Source organism: Canis aureus, chromosome 2 (genome assembly GCF_053574225.1).
Source record: "Canis aureus isolate CA01 chromosome 2, VMU_Caureus_v.1.0, whole genome shotgun sequence".
Classification (NCBI taxonomy): domain Eukaryota; kingdom Metazoa; phylum Chordata; class Mammalia; order Carnivora; family Canidae; genus Canis; species Canis aureus.
This window is the reverse complement of record NC_135612.1, coordinates 17,606,779-17,631,421: the sequence shown is the minus strand read 5'-3', so window position 1 is coordinate 17,631,421 and position 24,643 is coordinate 17,606,779. Positions and strand designations below refer to the sequence as shown.

The 24,643-nt window shown below is 37.4% G+C and overlaps 1 long non-coding RNA gene across 15 annotated transcripts in view; it reads left to right on the top strand.

Moving 5' to 3' along the window:
- The window catches only part of LOC144293771 (uncharacterized), a 583,355-nt gene that overhangs the window by 400,380 nt on the left and 158,332 nt on the right, over positions 1-24,643 (top strand). Inside the window, exon 12 of one of the 15 annotated variants that reach the window (XR_013361079.1) lies at positions 16,921-17,035. The exons of the other annotated variants lie outside the window; for them this stretch is intronic. This is a non-coding gene — a long non-coding RNA (uncharacterized LOC144293771). The remainder of the gene's footprint in view (positions 1-16,920; positions 17,036-24,643) is intronic. 15 annotated transcript variants of the gene reach the window in all.

The following is a 24,643-nucleotide window of genomic DNA, read 5'->3' as shown; positions in this document are numbered from 1 at the left end:
AAATTGGTATATAAATGAACATGAGCAGATTTTTGTGGTAGCTCCCTGCAGACTGGATACTAGGCGCTGAGAAGGGCACTTAAACAGCAAAAATGGCAAAACTGAAGGGACTTTGAGGACTGAGAGCATGTTGTTGTGGTCATTGGTGTTGACTGATGAGTGTAGGTATTCCCACCATCTTGGAGGGAAGCAAGTGGTATGAATAGAGCTAACTTTCCCACACTTCAGTGGGATTGGAGAATATAAATCACTGATTGAAAGAAAATAATGAAAACAATTTTTACTCACACATCTGAACTTATGGCCTTTGGTTTATACCCACTACAGGTATAAAATCTTCCTATTTTTAATTCTTAAAAGTGTTAATTCAAAACAAGTCTTGGAGAAACACAAAAGAAATTCTCTGCATGCTTTGGGATTTTTCATTATATATTTATTTTTATTTTCTTGCTTTTTGTCTTATTTTAAGGACTTATATGGCCCTGCTCACACATGTATTAAGGAATTATGTACAGAATATAATTTTTAGTAGAAATGAGAATTCTATAACCTATTAGCACACTATAGTTCACAGGCTTTTTGCTTCTCTAGTTCACTGATTATTGAATAAACATGTATGCATATATTCATTCAACAAACATTTGAGGATTATCAACCATGTGCCTACTGGACTCTGGTATAGATTTTCCAGTTCTTATCTCTTATAGAAAAAAATAGAATAGAGACATGTTTGATATTTTCAATTATTTATGATTAATATTTGATAAAATTCCAACATGGATTTTGGGGTGCCCAATAAGTTACCAGGGACTACCTGTTTATCTTCAGTGATATGTGAAAGTTTCTGAGAAAGAATAGATGCCTACACTCAAAGCCAGATCTATCACTCACCTTTGACACAGTAGACAGTGATATATTGTTAGAACTTTCAGAAACGTGAGTTGGAATTCCGAGACAGCATTAAATTGGTTTGAAATGTAATTATCTTTGTCAGCAGACACAGCATACTATATTGGGTAGCAGCTCATCAGAAACAGTTACTGTAAAATGTGTGGTCCCCCAGGGCTCTATTCTTGTCCTTTTATTTTTATATTTATATGCTTCTCATGGCAGTGTCATTAATAGATCTGGATTTGATTATCATATCTATGCCAGTATTATTCAGATTTACTAACTGGTTCTTGTAGAATCAAGTCATATGACTTCCCAACTCCCTTTCTGCTTTATAAAGACTTAGAATAGAATGATAAGGATATTCCTTCAAAAGCATGTTCATAAGGAAGCACTCATATTGACCTATCTAATTGATTTTGTGGCTTTTTTTCTACTTGGCACTTTCCCTTCAGCTAGATTACGTGACTTCAGTTGAAAAATTATGTTAGAATATACTATGCTACCCTTATTAGCAGTATTCTTATTTTTATGTGGCATAGGAATTTCATATAAAATTGTTTTCATTGTATTATTAATAAAGATTGTACATCATGATTTCTTTACTCTGAAATTCTATAATTTTTGAACCAAATGCAGAGTTATGTAAATCCAGTGGGACTATCCAACTCTATCACATTATAATACAGTCACTAATAGAAATGTCCCTACAGCAGATTTTTATCATTCTCAAGGTTTGAAGTGATTACAAAAGTGTGATGGGGAATGTAATGTGTTTTTAAAAATAATCTCACAGTAAAATTCTATGGTAGTTCTATAGTAGTTTTTTTTTTATTTATTTTTTATTTATTTTTTTTTAGGATTTTAAGCTCTCTTTATTTATATTTGCAATATGAAATAGAAGCTCAGCACGAACACATGCACACTCACGCCAGCCTGGGGAGAGGGAGCTGGGACAAGGTCACTTGGCAGCTGGGCTGGACCCCAGACCCTTGGGCATAGGAAGGGGACCCCAGCCAGACCCCCGCCAACTCTCCACCCCTGGGGTCCATGGGAGGTGCAAGATGGGGCTCTCAGTGAGTGCATCAGGGCCCCATGGGAATGTCACCGGAGAAACCCCCTGGACAGGGACTGCCAGCTCCCACAGAGCCAGCAGAGCCAGGTGGGTCCTTGATCTCCCAGCCTGGGTCAAAGTCCAGGGCAAGGGTTTGGGCAAAGGCACGGCCCCCACTCGGGCCCTCCCCCGAGGTGGACCTGACCAAGTGTGGGTGTGGACATCTGCACTGGAGGATGGGGGCATGGTGGGAGGGGAGAGTGGGCAACGGCCCCAGGACCCTACACAGCCCCCGACCCCCCACTCCACTGGGATGGGAAGCAGGTCCCACCAGCTGCCCTGCCTGGCCGGGCCTGCTCCTGGCTCTCCATCCACCCACTCTCTCTCTGTATATAATATATAATATAGGTCTCTCTCTCTCTCTCTTCTTTCTCTCTACTCAACTCTGTTTCTTTATTCTAGGAGACAAAACTCCATAATTTCTTTTCTCAGTGCAAATGGGGGTGGGTAGGGGCCTGTCTCCCTGGCACCGGGCTACTGGGAGTCTAAAGGAGAGAATGTGGGGGCAGAGAGGGTGGGGACAGGGTGATGGGGCAACAGGGCCACCATGGGCCCCACCCTGCCCCCACTTGGGCAGGGTCCATGTGGAGTAGAGAGGATTTAGCCGCCATCACTGGGACCGGGCAGTTACTGGGAACCCAGGGACACTGGCCCTCTGGGGGCAGAGCCATTGGGCATTGGAGGTGGCTCAAGGGCCTGGGCACTCTGGCTATGAGGGAGCCCTGAGGGCTCTGGGCTCTTCTCCCCCTCTGTGGTCTGGGGGTGCTGGCAGGCCCCGGAGACTGGAACAGACGTAGCAGGGTCTCTGGTTGCACTGTCCAAGGAGCTGGGGGTGGAGCATGTCCCTCTGAGTGTGGCCTGGAGGTCCCCGATGCTGACCAAGGACTGGCAGGGGGGCCGAAGGCTCTGCTATTTTGCTGCCATCTGTGGCTTCCTGAGGTGCTGAGGGGGACACAGGGTCCTGAGACCTGAGCTGCAGGGTGGTGCAGGCCATAGGGCCGGCCAGGCTCAAGGCAGGGAGGTCCCGGGGTATGCTGAGGGACCCCTGTGGGGCAAAGAGCCCAGAGCTCGGCTCCTTCTCCCCAGAGTCTTGGGGGCCGGTCAGGGCATCTGTAGGCACTGAGTCAAAGGTGGCTGTCCAGCTGGGGCCTGGAGGCTGGGGGCCAGGGCTAGGATATTGGTCCAAATTTCAACTCTTAAGCATGATCTTCAAGAAACCCTTTTCAGCTTTTTCTCTCAATTTTATATTTGTTTGTATGAATGAATCTTACTATGAATCTATCAATATGGTTATTGGGTTATCTCCAAATAGAGGGTGACCAGATATTCCCAAATTAGCCTTGTTTTTTCCGCCTAAAATATGATGTTATATGAGTGTCTCTTTTTTTAGTTTGAGGCCATAAAGGCTATAACTAAGAGAGGAATCATATATTCCTTAATTCTAAAGTGAGGTGTTTATCTCTGCAGCTTAGCTAAGAGACAGTAATGCTCATTCGAGGAGGAGTCTCCCATCAGCCACATTTAAGCTATTGATTAGCATCTAAGCAGAAGAAAATTGAGATGAGGAGGGATTTCTTTGAAGAGAAATTTTAAGTGTGCTTTGGATTCCCAATCCCTTTTATGGAGGATATGAAGACAGTTATTCCCACTCTCTTACCTCAGGTCAAGTGAAAAGATCTTCACAAGGACAGCCCAGAGAGTTTAATATCTTTTCTTTGGCATTTTAAGAATCTCACGACTAATTTCTCTCTCATATGTAAAAAGAAAGAGGATTTGTCTAAAGCTGCCTCTTCCTGCTGAGTTAATAGAAGTAATTATGTTTGTAGGAGCTTCAGTTTAAGAGTTTAAAGGGAAAAATGCCTGTTTCTTGGGGGCCAGATATGAAACCCAAAAAAGGTTTTCGGTCTTATGTTGTCTTAATAAGAAATTTCACTCAATGGGTTTGCATAGAAGTAGATGACTATCTCAATACAGACACAGGAGGATGAGGGAATTGTAAGTGGCCAGGCAGCACCAGCACTCTGGGAACTATGGTTGGAGAGTTCAGGCAGGAGCATTTCTGTGGAATCTACAAAATTGCCTAATGAACGAGAAAATAGCAATGACTCAACAATTATCCAGAGGGTATCAGTGCCACAGTATCATGCTACCATCTATATAAAAATAAGTTTTTTATTCCTGATTTCTCTTCTCTAATCTAGGTTTCCAAGGCCCTGAAAATAGTTTAAATTGGATAGTAAAGTTATCAAAGTAGGTTGGCCTAGCCGGAAGTTATGAGGTTATTTGAATGAACTGCGCATTTCAATTATCGATGAGTGACTGAAAAATATAGGGGACCTGTCTGAGATTTTATCCCAGGGACAGTGATAAATAGATCCATAGAGTGAACTTACAAAACCAATAGTGACAAAAAAAAACAACCCCCCCCAAAAAAAAACTTGGTTGTTTCAGTGACATCCTGATCATCCAATAAATGAGTTGTACTCTGTAGTTCTTTTCCCATTATCTCTGCCTACACAGATCAAAATTCAGCTTCCAAAATGAACTTTCAAATTGAAGTCTTTTCTCACTTTCTATGATAAATCTTTTCTCAAGGTACTTTGAACTTCTGTCACACTGACCTGTTTTTATGGATTGAACTGCTCAATAAAAAATAGCATTAAACATGCAAACAGAAGTACAATGAATGTATCAAAGGAGTCAGAGTGCTATTAGACTTTATAATAAGACTCAATTTGATGCAGGACTCCCTGAGGAGGTGATCTTAAGGTGAGGGGTGAAGAATGAATAGATGTTAGCCACCTGACGACATAAAGATAGTATGATTCAGGAAAAAGGAGGAGATTGAGGAGCTGAAAAAATTTATTATTTCTAAAGTAGGGGAAGTAAAAATAATGAAAATACTAGGCAGATAGGCATAGAGTTAATAATGGCAGAGATCACTGTAGTCCTTGTATAACAGAATTTGGGTCTACTTATATCCAGTTACTTCTCTTTTGGTAACAAAATACCTGATTTGTAGCTGGGCATACAAATACCTGAAATAAACACTCTATTTTCTGGTCTCCTTACTACTAGGTGTGGCTTTGATTAAATTTAGAACAATGTGGTCTAAGGAAATGAGGTGTCCTTCATTGGAGAGGCTCTTCTCCCTTCTATTTTTCCTATATTCTACTTTTTTTTAAAAGAATATGTTTGGGATTGTGAGCCAGCTTGGATCATAGAAGCAAAGGTGTAGTCTAACATGTAACAAAGCAGCAATGTAGAAGGATCCCAGATTCCTTGATGTCGCTGGAAGCACTGCTGCCATTACAATCCTAAACTGTCTTCCTCAGACTGTTAAATTAGGAAGAAATTAGTTTAATTTAGTTTAGTCACTCTTATGTTGGGTTTTGTTACCCCAAATTTAGCCATATACCTACCAAAACAACACATTAAAGATTCTTTTACTTTATCTTATAGGCAAGCATTAAAGTGTCTTTTGCAAATAGGAAACAAAAACTAAAGACAAGAAAATAATTTGGGGAAGGGGCAGAAGAAAACCAAAGACCGTGTTTTTCAGATGAATGAATAATTTATATGGTACTATGAGCAATATAATTTAATAAGCTGAATAAGCAGTGTGGACTTAAATAATTGCAGAAAGCTTCAAAAAGCAGAACTTGATCAGGAGCATAGGAAAAAAGAAGACAGTTTTAGAAAAAAACCTTTGTGTGGTAGAGAAGGGGATCAGAGAGGCAGTATCAGCATTGAGTGATGGGGACTGAGGGCAGACGATATTAAAACTGAATGTTAGAATAAAATGGGCTTGTAGAGGAAATCTAAGACGAATCATAATGTAAATACTGGAGAGAACTGACACCTCTTTAGTACAGTTTTATGAATATCAGTTTGGTAGTATTACATAGTTACTGGCTCCATTCTGTGGCAGAGGGGTAGGTAGGTGTGGTAGTGGTGTGTATAAACCCCAGATGAGTACGCAATGCAGTATGTTGGAAGGCTAGAAGAAGATATAACTTTAATAGCATCTGGTTTGCCTAAAAACTCAAAAATTTTTCATATTTTATGTAAAGACCAACTCTGGCACCTATTCTTGGACAAAACATCAGGGAGTCACAAATTACATACTGTATGTGAGGTATTCTAAGGGCAAGGAGGATTCTCCACAGTATCTAATGGTACACTCAGTTGCTTACTTGCTTTCTGTGTCTTACTACATATTGTAGTTTGTGGGTATCCAAAAATATTATTTTTTCTGGTTTTATCTAACTCCACTCTCCAAAGATTACTGATGAATTAAAAGAATCCTATAGAGGAACTTAATATTGAAGGCAATACTAATAAAGCTAGCACAAGTAAACTAAGGAAATTGCTGAATTGGCAATTGTTTTAGCTTTAGTTCAAGTGTTTTGTCTGCTATATTATCAGGTGAAAACAGAGATGGTCTTAGTGTAATCAATTTGAATCTATCATTAAGTGTTAAAGCAAGACTTTAAAAAATGAATGTATAAGTTCATATGTCTTTGAGGATGCAAGAGGATGCAAGAGGCTTGAGGACTGAGTGGCTATTTCTGGCTATTTTTGTGAATTCCTGTCTTTTCACCTACAAGCAAGGGCCTTTTTGTAAGTAGGTAATGCAATAACCTAGAATTAAAATGAAGAAAATAAGAATTAGAATTGGCATGGAGAAATGGTAGATTAGAGGTCTATTTTGATTCCTCATATGATGCTCAAAATGTTAATAATTCTTTGTGAAATCGATTACACAATAATTTAGAAAAATATACCGTACCTATTCATACATGAACAGTAAAAAATCAAACAAAAAATCTGTATGTTTATTTTAAATCAAATATAATGTCTAATTTCTTTTAAATTATAATACACCAAAGGAGATCTAGACATGAATTTGAGGAGCTGAATCTTCCAGGACAGGAAACTGGGAGCACATCCCAAGCTGATAGTGTATATTCACCTTCAAATTTGGGAAATTCATTTCCCCTTCATCAACCAGCTTATGCACAGCTAAAAGGGACATCAGAAGGAATCAAAGATTGACTTCTGTTGACTTTTCACACATTATTAAGGTAAATTTTGCAGCATCATATTAACACAAATTAAGTATAACTAGAATCTTCAGAGACCATTTGGGGACAAATAGCATCTGACATATGTGATTTAGAAAAGTAATCCTCATACTTGGTTGTCTCCATCTTGCTGACTTAAATGTTTACTTGTAAATTGCCTTTTTGATTTTTTATGACAATCTTATAAAGGTCTTTCCTGAAAAAAATCACACACACACAAGTGCGTGTGTGCACGCCTAAGTGTGTGTGATCGAAATGAGCATTTTCCTTCCCACTGCCTGGGAAGATCACATTCAATCATTAGTATTTACATAGCACTTGCTTCCATTGAATTCTGAGAGCAGAGGGATTCTGTTTTAAAGTCATTGGTAAGACAGTTTGTTTTTCCATGAACATACTGAAATTATGCACTGGGCAAATTAGTGAATTTTACCAAATATGTCTCAAGGATAAATATAGCAATTTTCACAGTGAATGTTTTCCATCTCTCAGGAAATCTATGTTTGTCATGAAATGACAAGTTTTTTTAGAGGGTTGGGCGAATGGGGCGATTGCCTTTGCAAACTGATTTTGAATTTCGTTAAATAACAAGGCAAACCTGAAAAATATTTTATATTAAATGAAAGTACTTAAGCATGATCTTTTGGTGGAAAGCAAATGGAAAGAATTTTTAACACATCTACTGAAGAAACAGATTTTCCTTTTCTGCTCCAGGGTGATCATTATAAACCATAACTTTAAAATTTTAAATTATGAAAAATATCTCATCTTGGGAAGTTCATGTGAATTTATACCAATAAACTAGTCTTGTAATGTTGTAGCTGAGAATTAGTGTGCTTTTGTAAGATGATAACTTCACTATTTTTCTGTGCAGTGATGCCAGAAAATAATCAGGATTAAAATATAACTTGACTTATAGTGTAAATGGCATAAAATATTTCATATTTGAATGAATAAAATATATGGAAAAGTACCTAAGATTTTATTCCTACTTAAAAGTATATAAATAATAAAAAATCTAAAGTGTACAGACGACCTAAATTCTTTCTATATCTCACCAGTTAGCTCTGTGAAAAGACCCAGCTCTTCAATCCACTTATTAAAGCCATAGTGAAGGTTAACTTTGAGAAAGCTAATATGCTAAGTATATGAAAATACTACAGGGATATGAGCTGAGAAATATTGAAAACAATGACTGTGACAGAATTTTCACAATTATTTATTTCACCAAAAAGAAATCTTTCTAGGGCATTTTTTTTTAAAAGCAAGATATGTTTTGTAAATTGCACCCCAAATCAAAGAAAGGTGGCAAAGCTTTCATTTTCTTTCCATCTCCCTGGCCCCTATGAATTTCTTCTGTTTTTATATGGAGACTGGCAGTTAAATGGTGTCAAAGCAACCTGTTTGCTTTCTTTTTGCCCATTTCTTCTACTTCTGTGACAACTGGCTTAGTGGCACTTTCCATTGTGGCTCTCTGCTCTTCATGCCAAAGCTCCATAGATTTTAATGCAGTTAGTTATTTAATTTTGACACCATAGTATGGTCAATTCGTGTTTTAAGTCAATCTCTGCCTAGAAGGTCTAATTGAGACACAGTTCTTAATGCAGAAAGGAAAGGGCAAGAAAAGACCAGCACTTTTTTTCCCTCATAAAATCTCAATGTGGCCAATCAGAAATCATGTTCTATGTGACTTTCTTATCATACCCATGTGTAACAGAAGTTTGATTGACCAGAACATTTTTGTAAATCGATGTAATTTGTCTTGAGCTTTTAACAAGGATTCTGGATGACAGCTTAACAAAAGGGATATCACACTACCTAAAGAGTAGTCATAATAATTACCATTTTTATATAAGGCAATAATAGGACAACTGACCGCAAAAGCATTTAATTACATATTTTCTCTAACTCATCTACTACCCGTGTTTAACTGTCTCCATTAAAATAGGTCTTGTCCGTGTAAATATAATTGATCATGATCAACAAAATTTCCACAATGGTTGTTTCAATAATTTATATGCTAATTCATTATTATTTCCTTAGCGATTGGCAGAATTTTGCATTTGCACCTAGAGGATGTTTGAGAGTCTGCATAACCCAGGTTTATTTTCTGGGTATTGCAAAACGCAGGATGTTCCCTTTAATAACCTGAAATTTTAATAAGGGCCTAAGAAATAGTTGAAAAAGTGAGTGAACTTGTATTTAAATTAGGTCTTTGAGAGCTTGGAGATTCTGACTTGGTGAACTCTAATTGAATCCCTTAAGGCCACCAGGTCTGCCTCCCTAGTTCTTGATGGTAAAAGTAAGGTCTTCAAAGAGTCCCTTGGCAGTATACAAGTGGAGGGAAAAAATCCTGCAACCCATCACTACAGCATTTTATAAAGCTACAATTCCAGAAGGAGTACCAGACAACGGGAACAATAGAGACAGAAACCCGAGAACTAGTAAAGTAAGGGAAGCAGAGGAAAAAGAATTTGGAAAGAGCAGTGATTCAAGAGCATCACTCATTCAGACTGCAGTAGGGGCGTATAGCAAGACAAAGGAGCAAATGAGATCTTGTGCTGGTAAATGACAGAGCAAATCTTAGTTGGCACATTTTGCAATTAACATTTTCAGTAAGGAATGCTCAAATACAAAACTGCCATTTTTTAGTTCTGACATTATAGTGGCTTTTTCTTCAGGGCACGTTTTCCATATAAATATCTAAGTTTTCTTTTTTGTTTGTTTCTTTCTAACTAGATTTCAGTACTCAGTTGTATGGGTGAGTTTAACTGTGATGGTGAGAACAAAACAGGTATCAAATCTGCTTAGGGCCAAGAGGAAATAAATAACCGGTAATCAAAATGTGGAGCTCTTGACTTATTCTCAGTAGCTTTTCATATTAAAAAATACAGAAATGAACCAAATAAGCCGTTGAGTGGATGCTTCCTTATTTTGTCTATACGCTCAAGGACGGAGGTAGGGAGAGATTTTGTACTTCCCTCTTGTATTTAAAATACATTTAAAAGTATTATTTCTTGATATTACAAAACTCGCAGTTGGACCTTCTTAATCCCTATTATCTGCTAAATGCTCCAAATTACCTGTAAAAAGGAACAGAAATGTCGACTTTGCAAAGAGATAAGCTTTTCTCCCCTAGCATTCAGTTTGCACCAAATACCCAGGCAGGCTGCCAGTGTGTGCACCATTCCTTCCCATATATACTTGTCTTGTTCCCCTTTGCTTTCCAGCACTTATGCTCCTTTCTACTAGTCCATATTTCGATATACTATGGAAAGATCAGAATCTGGCAGTGATAGCAAATACCCATGCAGCGTCCCCACCCGATGGATTCCTGGGCCGATTGACATAGGGCGAACTGAAGAGGAGAGGCACGCAGCTTGGTTCTCATTAGTCTGTTCCTGGGTCTTGGCCACGTGGACCAGCGTAGTCTTTCATATCCGATTGATATGTGATGTCCTGGCAGTCCCCATCCTGACCAAATGCTCTACAAAGTGGGAATGATGTAGAAAAACTTAGAATTTATACTTTTGTAGTTTGCTCTACTTTTTATTTCAAAAAGGCTTTTAAAGTCCTATGAATGCTATTTAGATCACTTGTATGTCTAGATGGAAATACTGATTCTTGATGCTCTGAATAAACTCCTAACCCCAAAGGCATATTGAGCTACTGGGTGCTAGCTTTGTTCTTAAGTATAAGTTTCAAAAAGTTTTATTTACTTTTTGAACTCCTAACTAAGATGAAAGTGTCACAGTGCTTTTGTGGTCTGCTACTTAAGTGGCTTCATCTTTTCTTGGGGGAAAAAAATGAAAGTAACAAGCAAAATATAGAGGAGGTTTTAGTTTGTTCTGTGATCAAAAGGGTCACTTATTGATCTGGTGCTTAAAAGGAAAAGATCTGTTTTTGGGAAAGTCATTGTACTATCTAGAGTTTGAACTCTTCTCCTTTTATTATCTATTAAAGCATGATAAGTCTACATTTTTCTTTCTGCAGAAGCAAAACTCATAATTAAAATAAGAACTCCATCACCACTATGACCATATGACAGTTGTTCTAAACTTGCAAAACTGAAAATAAACAAAATAAATCTATGTTGATTGAAATGCTGATTTCAATTTTTAATTAGTTTAATTAGATTAATTTTTAATTAGTCTTAAATAGATGCGATTTCTTCCAAGTGGTAGTTTTACATTACAATATTTTTGTTTCCTTTCTTAACTGAATGGAACAATTAGAAGGAATTGTACTTTGAAATTAAATATTATCTACTTTCTTTTCTCCCTCTTCATCTTCCAGACCCCAGAAAGTAGCTTGAATATTACAGAAGGATTGTCCAGTGACTGTAAGAATAAACTGGAGGCAGAAATTGCAGTCTTAGTTCAACTATAAACCCATGATGTAAACTTGAACATGTTAGAAAATTCTTCTTACATTTGTTTTCTTCTTGGAAATTTCTAATAAGAACAATAAGGAACCGAGTGATAAACTGAACTACATAGAGCATTAAAAGAAAAGACATCTGACCTCTTCTTAGTATTAAACCTAAAGATTTTTGAAAAAAATATAGATATATCTAGATATGTAGAAATATTTATGTGTGTGTGTGAGTGCATAAATGATTGTAGTAAGTGATATACTTCAGTACGTCACAAAATGTTGAGTAAATACCTGTACTTATGCTGACACAGCTTTCCTAGTCTTTGTTTCTTGGAATACTGGTGTTTGCTAAGACATTAATAGGCATTCTTGGGGAGAGGGGGGGAAGCCTCCCTATTGAAATAAATGTACATTTATTTTTTATTGTTGGAGGTTTATAATATAAATTGAAAAATCAAGGACTGAGAAAGAATACAGAAATAAAACCAGTGCTTCCAAAAACCATTTGAAGTCATTATAACAATTTATATACATTTTTTGTTAAAAATGTCATCAGTTTTCCATGTAAATATATATTTTGGAAAGAAAACTTTATAATGCTAAATATACACATTTTGGCACCTTGGAACTCTTGTATTTAAATACTGACCTAACCACTTCACTGTGATACTAGGGGGGATATATTTAACTTTTTCTTAGATGTCAAACTACATTTCCAATATAGGAAAAATAGTCTGTTTCCTATGCTTATTCTGTTTAGAATATGTAGGGTATGCAGTATATCAACTTACTGCACATTTGGCTTTTATTCTATTTTCTTTCCTTCCTTCCTTCCTTCCTTCCTTCCTTCCTTCCTTCCTTCCTTCCTTCCTTCTTTCCTTTCTCTTTCTTCCGTTTCCCTACTCTGATAAGATTAAGTCATTGCCCTTGTTAGATAAGTTCCACATGGGAAATCATGGATTTTAAGAGACTATCAATATGATATGCAAAACTAAGAATGTTTATCAGTTAATAATTCATTTGGCTAAGTAGCTTAAAATCTAACTATATAATGGCTTAAACAAAGTTTTTTTTTTTTTTTTTTCTCCATGTTGCAAAAAGTCCAGGCTAACTCTTTTCTCTGTCTGCTCCATTGTCTTGGATATGTTGAGTCTTCTTCTTACTTGTCACTATACGGGGATAGATGGCTGTTGAAGCTAGTGGACAAATGGTATTGTACCTCCAGGCATCATGTGTATCATCATAGCTACATTCTAGAAAGAAGGTTGAGGAAGAATCAGACATCAAGCCAGCTGCATCTATCCTTTTTTATTATTGAAACAAAGCTTTTCCAGACTCATCTCATCCAGAGTTGGGCAAGTGGCATATCTTGCTTCAGTGGAAGCTTGGAAATTTGGGAATGTTGTTGTCATAACTGAGTTAGACCAATCATGGTTCATTACCTGGCTGTAAACATATCACCGACTATAACACAATTGTATTTTTTTTTTTTAGCATAGAAGAAGAAAACAGAAACTTGCTACTTGGGCATCTTGAGTTATTCCACAGAATCTTTCTTAAATACAAGATTGACATGAAATAAAATAGCATCTGAAATTAAATTATGACCTAGAAAAGTTTTCATGTCTAAGGTAGAGAAAGCCAGCATGAGGATATCTACATTTTTTGACAATTCCATGTAGTAATCCTTGCCTTCACTAAGTGACTTTGCTTGTAAGTTTCCTCAGAAAATGGAGGCTGAGGTGAGGACTAAGTGCTTGTGTGTTATTTCATATGTGCTAACCTAAGACAAGAGGGTTAGGAATAAAAGCAATGAGGCAAGGAAAAGATGTGGAAGATAAATGAAATGCTGTATTTCTATATCTGACTACAGCTTCACAACAAGCCATGATGCTCCTAGGCAGGTGTATTTTTTCTTCACAGAGTGTATGCCCAGATGTGCTGCACAGAATGATCCATGTTAGGTCATGTGGGGAACATGAGGACATTTATTTGCTTGGCCCGTATTTTTTCCATTGGTCAATGTTTCCACCATAGAGAGTTAACTTTCTGTCATTACCATGTTGTGTCAGATGGTTCCTTTGCAGGCCAACCACTTTGAATGGGAGACATTCCAGGTTCCATGTACTGAGATGAGCTATTCCATTCAAATCTAAAGGTAGAGGGGAAGGATGAAAACTCTAGGCATGCAGCTCATCTGCCTTGTGGCAGCTGCCAAGGAGGGAGAGCTCGACACTCACAGAGTGAATGATTGGTTGGGCCTCAGTGGCAGCACTATGGGCCAGGAGGCAGGGACCATGGGAACTTGAAAAAGATGGTAACATTTTTGTATGATACACTAAATCTGAGAATTGATGACTTCAGAACTTAGTTTATCTCTGTAATTGAGGCTAACTCCATTTAGCGTAGGTTAACTCCAGGGCCAAAAGAACTTCATGTGAGATTGAGTTGCCCTGCAATTGCTATAAGTTTCAAGGCATCATTATAATTAGATTGCTCGTAAACAGTGTATGGTTCTGGTTAAGAATAGGACTTTGGTTTCATCCATAATGGCACTTGAAGCTGGGCTGTGCTGTTATTGATCTTTGTCTCCTTGGGAAAGTCACTTTGCTGCTCAGCCTCACTAGTTTCTTTCACCAAAATAGTGAAAAATATTAGTACTGCCTTCCCTTTGGGGTTTTTGGGAGGTTGGTATCTGGTATAAAATAGCTTCTTATATATAACTTTTCCACAAACTTTCTTCTCTCTTCTTGAAGACTGTTTCTGTATTTTCAGGAAACTTTACTTGTCAGATGGATTCACACCTCAGCCGTCCTAATGGCCAAACTGATTGGAGATTTCTGTGTTTTATCTTGTCTGCTAGTCCAGACAGACTGGAATAGGCCACAGAACTCCCTAACCAATTCCACTTGCAGACATGCAAACAACTGAGCACATTTTGTTTTCTCTAGGGAAAAGGCTCAGGTAACATATAAGGATGTTGAAATAACACCACACCCACCACTTTCCAGAGCAGCTAATTTAAAATCACTTGCAATCTGGGAGAATCTGTCTCCATATCTTCTTGTAAGAACCTACAGCTAACTGTTTACTGAAAGGTTTCTTGAGAATAGGATTTTATCCAAGACTTGTGACAGTGGTAACTTAGAACGAGGCTACAGAGATCTAATTAAAAAGGTGATTTCCTAACATATGGAGTTCCTATGTGAAATCAGGAGAATGTGCAGTGCTGGGGGAGATGCTGACCCTGTAAATTCTTAGGACGTTAGGCTTAAATCTTAACTGTTAAACACCTTTCAAATATTTAACTCTCCCCAAGTAAATGTTCTCCTTGCAATGCTCTATTTGTTGACTTTTATCCCAGTTGGACCGACTTTGGGGACTGTATCACTGAGACCTGTGCATTAAGTGGTACATATGTTGAATAAACAGCCAGACAGCTACCAACTGTCAAGTTGCTTTACCAGAGTATAAAAAAAAGCACATATGCCATGTTGAAAAGCAAAGGAAAAACAAAGGTTTATAATAGAACTAGGAAATGGTTCAGGTAAAACACAACCACATGCTTATTTGCATGATTATTTCTCTCAATAGCATTAGAAATATTTTAAAGGAGAAATCATAGTTTTGAAATAGTCTCAAATGCTGCATTAAATATGATACTTCCTCTGGTGGCTCATAATTCATTAGTGAGTTAATAAATTGAAAGGAGGACAAGCCATGTTAATACAAGCAAAGGCTGGAAATACGCTGAGTGAGGAAACACAGGCTTGATTTTGTCACACACAGCAGATGGAAATAAAGGGACAGGTTGTTCTTTACAGGTATGGATGACACAACAGAACATACCAGCTTTTCTGGCAAAGAGACTGGAAGTATTTATAGGTAAGTTTTCAGCCTTGTTGCCACCAGCATTGGAAGCAGTGATAGAAGGTAGAAGTGATATTGTGGTGGAACAACATTGACTGTGTATCCCAGGTGGCCACCTGCTGAGCCGAAAGGATCCTGGTCATCAGTAATTGATTTGTGCAGAGACATAGTAGCTTTATATTTAAAAGAGTGTCTTAGTTCATCTTGGAAGGGAAATGGACTCCTCAAAGGCCTTGTAATCATTAGTATTAGTTCTGGGGCAACTGGAGTCAGGTGCACACTGAGTTACAAACACAAAAGTTGTTTTGGAGGGAATATGCATTGAAGTTAAAGAGAAAAAGGCAAAGGGGAAAGGAAAGAATTAAGACTATGATGTAGGTCCTACACCTGTGATAGGAGGGAGGCTGAGAGGAAAACTGGATGGAGAGAGTCTGAGAGCAGTGCCTGCCCTGACAAAGTCACAGCCAGCCTAAGGAGGAGCTCCAGGGCAGGGATTACCCAGGTCCTGGAATTTATCAGCTCTGCCATTATTGGCTAGAGCTGCCTGCAGAAAGTGTATCTCATAGTAGATACCAAGGTGGACTGCAAAGGGGCCACAGCAGAGGTTGTTGGGTGACAGCACCTCTGTGGCAGATACTCCCTGGAAAGGAGATTTGAGTGGGGTAGCTCTGTGGGGGTCCCGGAGGCTTTCTAAAGACAACACTGAACTAGACATCTAATAAAGCATTTATTATTGTATAGTATGAATTATCGTACAAATACATTCATTTGTAACAAAAGGCAAAGATGACTTGGCCCGTGTGGATTTTCTTATGCACTTATATCTATATAAATCCTCCAACTTGGAAAACACTGTGGTTGACCACTATTCGCTTTCCTATCTCTCTTGTTTGCACAGCTTGGAAGTAAAATGAACTAGACAGGCAAAGAGTTTCTGTACTATATAGTCAGGTAGAAGAATACTATCAAATTTTAAGAAATCAAATATACTTGACTGGTGCAGTAATGAAAAGCCAGAGGGACCTAAGTTCTGATTTTGTTTTGCGACTCACTTTGAGTAACTAACTTAATTTCTTTGTGTCTCACTTTTTTTTTTGTAATAAAAATAGCAAATACTGTATTATATATTGTTAATTTGAGGAGTGACTTATTGAGAGATTTCCTTGTGAAAAAAGTTTTAGAAACTTTTGTTCTTATAAGCTCGGCTGGTGTATTTTGTGACAGTGTTACATATTCCACTTATGACTTTTTTTTTTTACCATAAATATTTGAAAGACTTCAGAAGAGTCACAATTCAGAATCATTAAAAATAAATATGCAATCATTTATTGGGTCCTTACTTAGCTCCTAGCACTGAGTGGGTAGATATTGTTAAATATAATAGGAATTTGAATAGAGTATGATGATTTTTACTTCAACATTTAGGTGTCCAGTTTCTTTGGTTTAAGACAAATTTATTGTCTTTCAATCATGTAGGTCTGAAGTCTGACATAGGTCTCACTGCGTACAATCAGCGTGTTAGAATGGGCTGTGTTCCTTTTTGGATGCTGTAAGGAATAGTCTGTTTCTTTGTCTTTCCAGGTTCAAGAGGCTACCCACATTCCTTGGCTCATGGCCCCCTTCCTCCGTCTTAAAGGGATCAATATTTTGTTTATCTGACTGTTCTGTATTCATAGTTCATTCTGACCATAGCTGGGTAAGTTTCACTGATTTGAAGGACCCATTTGGTTAGATTTGGCATACCTGGCTAATCCAGGATAATCTCCCCATATCAGAGTCTTTAATTTATTCACTTCTGCCAAGTCCCTTTGCCATGTACACTCACTTCTGCATAGGTTCCAGGGATTAGTAAATGGACAACTTTTGGGGGGCATCAAAATAATTTGTTCAGCCTCTTGAAGTTGGACAAGGTAAGGAAAAGGATTCCTCCTTAAAGTCATCAGAAAGGAAAGAAATAATGGAAAGGTAACATCAAGCCCAACCTACCTGAGTTTACTTTTTTACTGGCAGGCTAGGAGATATCCTATTCAATTAACCCAGCTTCCAAAGTGTCTCTTGCTCAGACTATTTTGTTTCCCACTTTTGTCCCTTTTTTCATGCTTTTTCCAGCTTCAGAAATGACCTCAATCATTGGCTTTGCCTTGATTTAAAACCAGGATATTTCTTAAGGTTCTGTTAATGGCTCGGTTTCTTCCTGAAGACTTTTCTATGTACTTCATCCCATCCTGAATGCTTCCAGCTGAGAATTCCAATTATATCGAAGTCAGAGATTGGCAATTTAGCTTAAAATGTTTCATATTAGCAGTATCTCCCCAAATCAAACAGTGTTAAACTCCTCAAGAACAGGGACAATCTGTTATGTATCTTTTGTGTCTGACTCAGCCAATGCTAAGCAGCCAGTGCCAAGTCAATGCTAAATTAATACTGTGTTTATTGATAAATAGTCAACATTTAAAATATAAATACTTCTAGAAACTGATTACATCCTTCCCGTTATTAACATTTCACTGTGGTTTATGTATAAAACTTGAGTAAATTCTAAATTGAGATCTGATTAGTGGGTTTAATGAGAAGACTATGCAGAGAACGATATAACCACAAACAGAAACAGAGAAGTGGGCCTAGAAGGGAAGCAAGTGGGCTTTCTAGGAGGCCATAAGCCTGAATACATCCACAGTCAAGAGAGTAGATGTAGACACCAGTTGGGCGGACAAAGGTAAAGAGAGAAGTAGAAGTGTCGGTTTTACTGTTTTTATAATTTTGCCTTGACCAGACACATGTTTATCATACCTTGCATGGAGGAGTCCATGATGTAAGAAATAAAGTAGTTGATATGATCTAAACTGGGATAAAAATGTATATTTCATCATAAAACAGATGGATTTTAGAAATTTTGTAAAGAAAAAGTGGTGGAATTTGGCACAGTTTGAATGTAGAATGGGAATATTGCATTGTGGAGTTTCCCATTTCTTTTTCCATTTGAAATTACAGTGAATGTATAATCACCTCTCCTTTTCTCTCTTGCTGTCTCTTCATATACACACCCATTATCTGTTATTACTTTCTGTCAATTACATTGTTAAAGTATGATGGACAATCTCATTTTAAAATTTTGATAGGAAAAGAATAAACTGTGTAAAAATGAAGTTAGGTATACAATGATAGGCTTCTCTTTCCATATAGATTTTGGAAGAATATATGTTATAGATTATAATACACTCATTCACCAAATACTCAAAAATTCTTTGAGTCTAAATCATTAATATTGTATATACAAGACTGAACTCCAGGATAGTTTACTGATAGAAGAAAATTTACACTTTACTGTTCCTTTGGTAGTTTTATGGAAAAAAATGCTTTAGCGTGACTTTCAATGAGTAAGTAGAGAATAGCACTTACATTTTTTCTACAAAATTTCCTTGACAAATTGGAGTGTGACTTATATGTCCCACTTTCATATACATTAGTGAACAAGGTTTGTTTTAGCAAATGCTCATCTTCCTATAACTAAATAGCTTAGAGAAATTATATTGCTCAGCATCACCAAAATAACTTTATATGTTTGCTAAGTGTTCTTAAATCGTGTTTTTAAAAACAGCATTCATTTTGTCATGCTTTGTGATTCAGTATATTGTGCTACATTCTGAGTATACCAGGATGCATAAATAGCACTTGCCTTGGTGAACCAACCACATATTCTATTAACATGTAAGCTAGGTTTTATAAATTTGACATAAAAATCAATGGGAGCTCATGTAGATTATAACAGAGGGCTCATAGCATTAGGAAATAGAATGTGTGTTTCACCAAGAGTATGCTAGTTTCTATTGCTTTACACTCTTTGTATTTGTCAACTAACAACTCAAGAACTTATATGACATGTAGTTAGGTGTGTTTACTTCTCTTTTCTTTTTTTTTTTTTTTTGTCTGTATGTCATGGCTCTCTGTGCTTCAATCACAAAGTATTTTGAGTATGTGGTTCTCAGCCAACAGTTGATTGGCTGCTGTAGTTATGGGTCCAGTCCATCATGAGACCAGCTTATGATAGTCTATCTGGACCTCCTTAGTAAACCAAAGCATTTGGAAAAAGCAAGTATTTCTGGTGCTTCCTGTAAATACCTCCAGGGAAAGGATGGTGGGCCAGTTATCTGGGGTTAACTGAGAAGGCCATGATTTTCAGAAATAATTCAGTGTGCTATAAATTTATTACATCAGAAATAACCCAGATTTGAGATGAATTCTTATTTTTACAGATACATTTTAATCAACATCTCATTTTTCTTCTCCTTTGGATGATTACTCCATTATTTCTGGAGTCTAGGGCAATATTGATTGGATATTGAGGGCTTCAATAAATGTTAATTAAACTAAGAAGTTAATGATGTATTATTATCAATGAATGATCACTCTGAAGTTAAACTATCCCAAAGGATAACTGATATTTGTTAGAGTGGTCTTTGAGGAAAACCTCCAGTTGTTTGGGATAGGAAGCAATGCCTCAGAGCTCCATTACCTTAGAAACTGTCTACCATAACTAGCCACTCATTTGAACTAATTTCAGTCAATATGTTGAAGCTGTTTGTTGTTGTGTTTGTGTTGAAGCTGTTTGTTGTTTGTGTTGCCTACCCTTCAGTCTTACATTTCTTCACTATCTTTAATCATTCTAGAATACTTAAGTCTTTTTCTCTAAAATGTATGGACTTAAAAATCTCCAGTAGAATCTAGTGCGTTTTTAACAGTGGAATTTAAAAAAAAAAAGAAAAAAAATAGTGGAATTTTGACATAAATAAGGGACATCTGGGGTGCCTGGGTGGCTCGGTGGTTGAGTGTCTTTGGCTTGCGTCACCATCTCCAGGTCCTGGGATCAAGTGCCCCATCAGGCTCCGCGTGAGGAGCCTCCTTCTCCCTCTGTCTATGTCTCTGCCTCTCTCTGTGTCTCTCATGAATAAATAAATGGAGTCTGAAAAAAATTGGGGACATCTAAGGCTCAAAAGTACAAATACTTTTGTATTATGCTCATTTGTCTCCAAAGGCAAGGGATTGTGGCACAAAAACATAAAAGAATAATTAGTTCCAGTGGCCTTATTCTGAGAGGGCTACTGCCACAGTAAAATAGTTGTTGAGTCAGTAGTGGGTGACTGAAATCATGGTACAGAGGGAACTGAGGTACACATTTTGGTGCTAAGTAAAAGAATGTGGATGATCTGCTCAATGTGTGGTGGTGTTACATTAATTTGTAAATTTAAGTTAAAATTAAACTATCAGAGATGAGACTATCTGGGCCTTTCCAGTGGCTTCTGTAAGCCATAGGGACATATCAAATTTAAGTCCTGATAAGGACCTGGAAGTGTGGAGAATGGGGAGTTTGATATATTGAAACAAATAATATGTCTAAAGGTAAAGTTATAGGATAGTAGTAGGCACAAAATCAAGCTGGGGATGCAGATAGAAAAAGGATGGACAGTGAAAATATATGTTTATATATCTTTACACACACACATGCACACACATATGTATATGTTCAATATGACACTGCTGATGTCTTTCTCCTTTGTTTTCAAAATTTCAGGACTTGGGTCTAATATTTTTTAATTCTCACACTTCATTTGCAAATGAAAATATTTAAATCTTTAATGATCTTTATCCACAAAAATAAGATTTAGGACAATGAAAAGCTAACTATAGGAATGACCTCAGGCATTTTTTATCCTATCATTTTAATTTAAAATTAAATAAGTATATCAAAATAACAAGTATGCACCAGGGAATGAAGACAACGCTTTGTCTCAGAGGCCACCCTAATACCCCGTAAGCTCCTTGAAATACCCTTCTAGCATATATAATTAAGAAGGTGTTTTGTGTCTCATCAAATTCTCCAAAATAGTGTTTATTTCTGGGGCTATTTTATGTTTTTTGTTGTTGTTGTTGTTGTTCTTTCTATTTAACAGTGTCTTTTGCACATTTGCACATCTGTGTCCTAGTTATGCAGCAAATCGGATTGCTCACCTTTTCAAATTCATTCTGGTGAGGTGAAACCACACTCATCAGTTCTTCGGTAGTTTGTGAACATATACTACTTCAATATCACATTTCTGAGAACAGAGACATTTTTGCAGCTAGTAAGGTTCTCTGAAAATCATTGGGGACATTTCCATGGCTATATTGACAACTCTTATGAACTGTGCTAGAATTAGGCAGGGATATTTCCATCTATGCTCCCTCTCCTTCAGCCATCCTCTCTGCTCCCTTTGCTCCCCAAACTATAAACACCGAATATGGTATCTGAGTATGAGACAGGAATGGTCTAACCACCTGGGAGTCTAAGCTTCCTCCATTCATTTTTGAATTAGGATCACAAAAACTGTGCTACTCCTGCTTGTTCCACACAAGGACTGGGTTTCCTAGTTTTGAGATAGTTTTACAGGCCATTTCCCTACATACTCAGCTGTCAGCTATTGTTACTTTTTACAATCCAGAAGAATATGCTAATTGTGCTGACACATAATGCAATATGCTTAAGAACATGCCACTCAAAAGTGTGGCTCTCAGGAGAATTCTACCTTCAAGAAACTTCATCTATAAGAAAATATCCCCTTTGAGATAAAGGCAATTCTATTGTAATAACATTGGGGAAGGCTAAAATGTGACATACAGCACACCACAGCACACTATGGTATGATTTAAGTGTTGTATAAAAATATATAGATTTAGGCTGAATTTAAATAGGTGGTTGAGAGTGAGAGAGAAAGAGAGATAGAGAGAGACAGAGAGAGATAGAGAAATGAAAATACCAGATGACTTCCAACTATAAAAAATTCTCTAAGAAGTGATGGAATAGTTAATGCATAGATTTCAAAGAAAATTACTGTTTCATATTATTGGGTATTAAACCTCTAATTTCTATAGAAATCTCTAATTTTTCCTCATATTAAGTCAAGGAACTAAAAATGTCTTCTCTGGATATTTTTATAATAATATTTTCTGTTATAAAAAAGGCATTGCCAGACACTACCATCTGCCGTGTAGACTGACAGTGTACAAATCTGATGTCTTTCTGTGACTTCCTATCTTATATAATTGGAGGTTTCAGCCCAGAATGATGCTTCATTTCCACCTAAGGACTACCAAGTTTAAGTTTGCTTGGAATATTTTAATCATTTCCCTGCTATGCACTGATAAGACCAGTACTCTGTATAGTTTAAAGCTATAAATGTGTCTATTGAGAGGGTGTTAAAAATTCTCCTCTGAGCTTCTGGCCATCATCCAGAATTCCATAAAACCTTCTCAAATGAGACAGAAAACATAATGCATTACGATTGATAAATGTTTCATTGGTAGTACTTTGGGAAATTTGAAACACTTAGAATGGCTTGGTTACATCAATATGGGGAAGGATTTTTTTTTTTAAGAGAAAGAAGTCTTTGTGAAATGTTTATGTAAAGATTAGCATATTTCTCTACCATGCTTTAAAAAGAGTTCAAGGACACTAAAAGTATTCTATTGACTCAGATGTGTGTGTGTATGCATGTGCATGTGTGTGTGTTTATAGGAGTAAACGTAATCATCTCAGTCCCAGTCAATAAGACAAAATTACCCAATAACTGCTATAGTTATTTATTTAAAAAAACCACTGTTTTCAATAAAAGAGAAATCCTTGTAGTTAAAACCTGTTAATTGGAGATAATGTCTGTGTAACTGAACATTGTCAAAGGGTAATGACCTCCTGCTGCTAAGCCCTGGAAAAGTTGACTGGAAGCCAACACCATTTGTTTTCAAAGCAGGAGACATGGGTCCTTTGACATGATTCCATTAAAACGGCTTTATTTTTGTTGCAACGTGTAATAGAAATTTTATCATTCTAGGCCCTACTATCAATGTGCTTTCATTTTTCTGCCTCCAAATAACTTTGCAGGTTGTGTTTTCACTGCCGTTAAGTGTACCAGTTAGCACCTTTGCTGTTGCTCAGTGGCTGCTCTCATAACAATACAGTTAGTTTAGTTAATTCTGGGGGTTGCCAAAAAGGATTGAAAGGGGTTAGTATTCATTAACTTATGCTACTCAATATAATAAATGGTCAGTGCTCTATAATTCACTGTAGCTGAGAAAATAGGCTGGGTAATTAAAATAAAGCCATGGAAAGGGGCCCCTACTCTCTGTCCCCAATCTTTTATATACTCCATTTAGCCAATGTCTGAAATTTCACTTGGCAAATATATAAAATTTTACTTAAAAATGTTCTTCTGGGTTGATTGAGATTTCTATCAGTAGGAATGAAAAAAAAAACTAAGAACTGGTTTCCTTGTGGGATCAGATGTACTACATGAGAGAGTTACCCTGAGATGAGAAAAGAGGAGATCTTCGAGTATTAAGTAATACTGGGGAGCATCCATACTGTGGGAATAGAACATGCTTCAAACCAAGTCCACTTCTACTTCCATGCTCTTCACAGGCATCCGTGGTGATGGCCGCTAAGACGCTGTGTGGAATGGACAATTGCAGTGATTGTGTGGAATGGACAATTGCAATGATTCTTTCTGGTTACAAGGGGGAGCTTTTGGTTCTGTTTCTAAAATATCTGTGTTGGTGTCCTGGCCCCATCCCCAGTAATTCTGATTCAACTCTAGCATCAATATAGATATTTTAAAAAGTTCTACAGGTGAATCTGACATGCAGAATTCTTCAACTTGTGGTTCTCTGACTTGAGCGAGTCTCAGGGTCATGCAGAGGGCTGGTTGAAAGACATATTCTACTCCTAACCCCCACCTTCATGCACACTAGAGAGCTTCTAATCCAGTGAGTTTGGGAAGGTAGCACAAGAATTTGCAAATTCCCAGGTGATGCTAATGCTGCACTAGAATGTACGGTAAGTCATTTAAATGATGTCACTTTAGTGACTTCTTTATTCCCGATGGCTGTGAGAAAAAGAAAATGGAAAAATTAAAAACAAGGACAGACTAAGGGTGAAGTTAGGGTGGGTTTTTCCATTAAATGCCACTTGGTTGTAGTCATCACCCTGGATTCTGATTCCTTTCAGATTTTCCTTTTGTTTGCCTTGAAATTTTTAAAAAAGATTTTATTTATTTATTTGAAAGAGAGAGAGGGAGAGAACATGGATGGGGGGAGGGGAAAAGGGAGGGGGAGACACAGACTCCCCGGTGAGGAGGGAACCTGATATGGGACTCGATCCCAGGACCCTAGTATCATGACCTGAGCTGAAGGCATATGCTTAACGAGTTGAGCCACCCAGGCTCCCCTTGCCTAGAAATTTTATTCCTAAGCACATAAAAATTTTAAAGCAGTAATT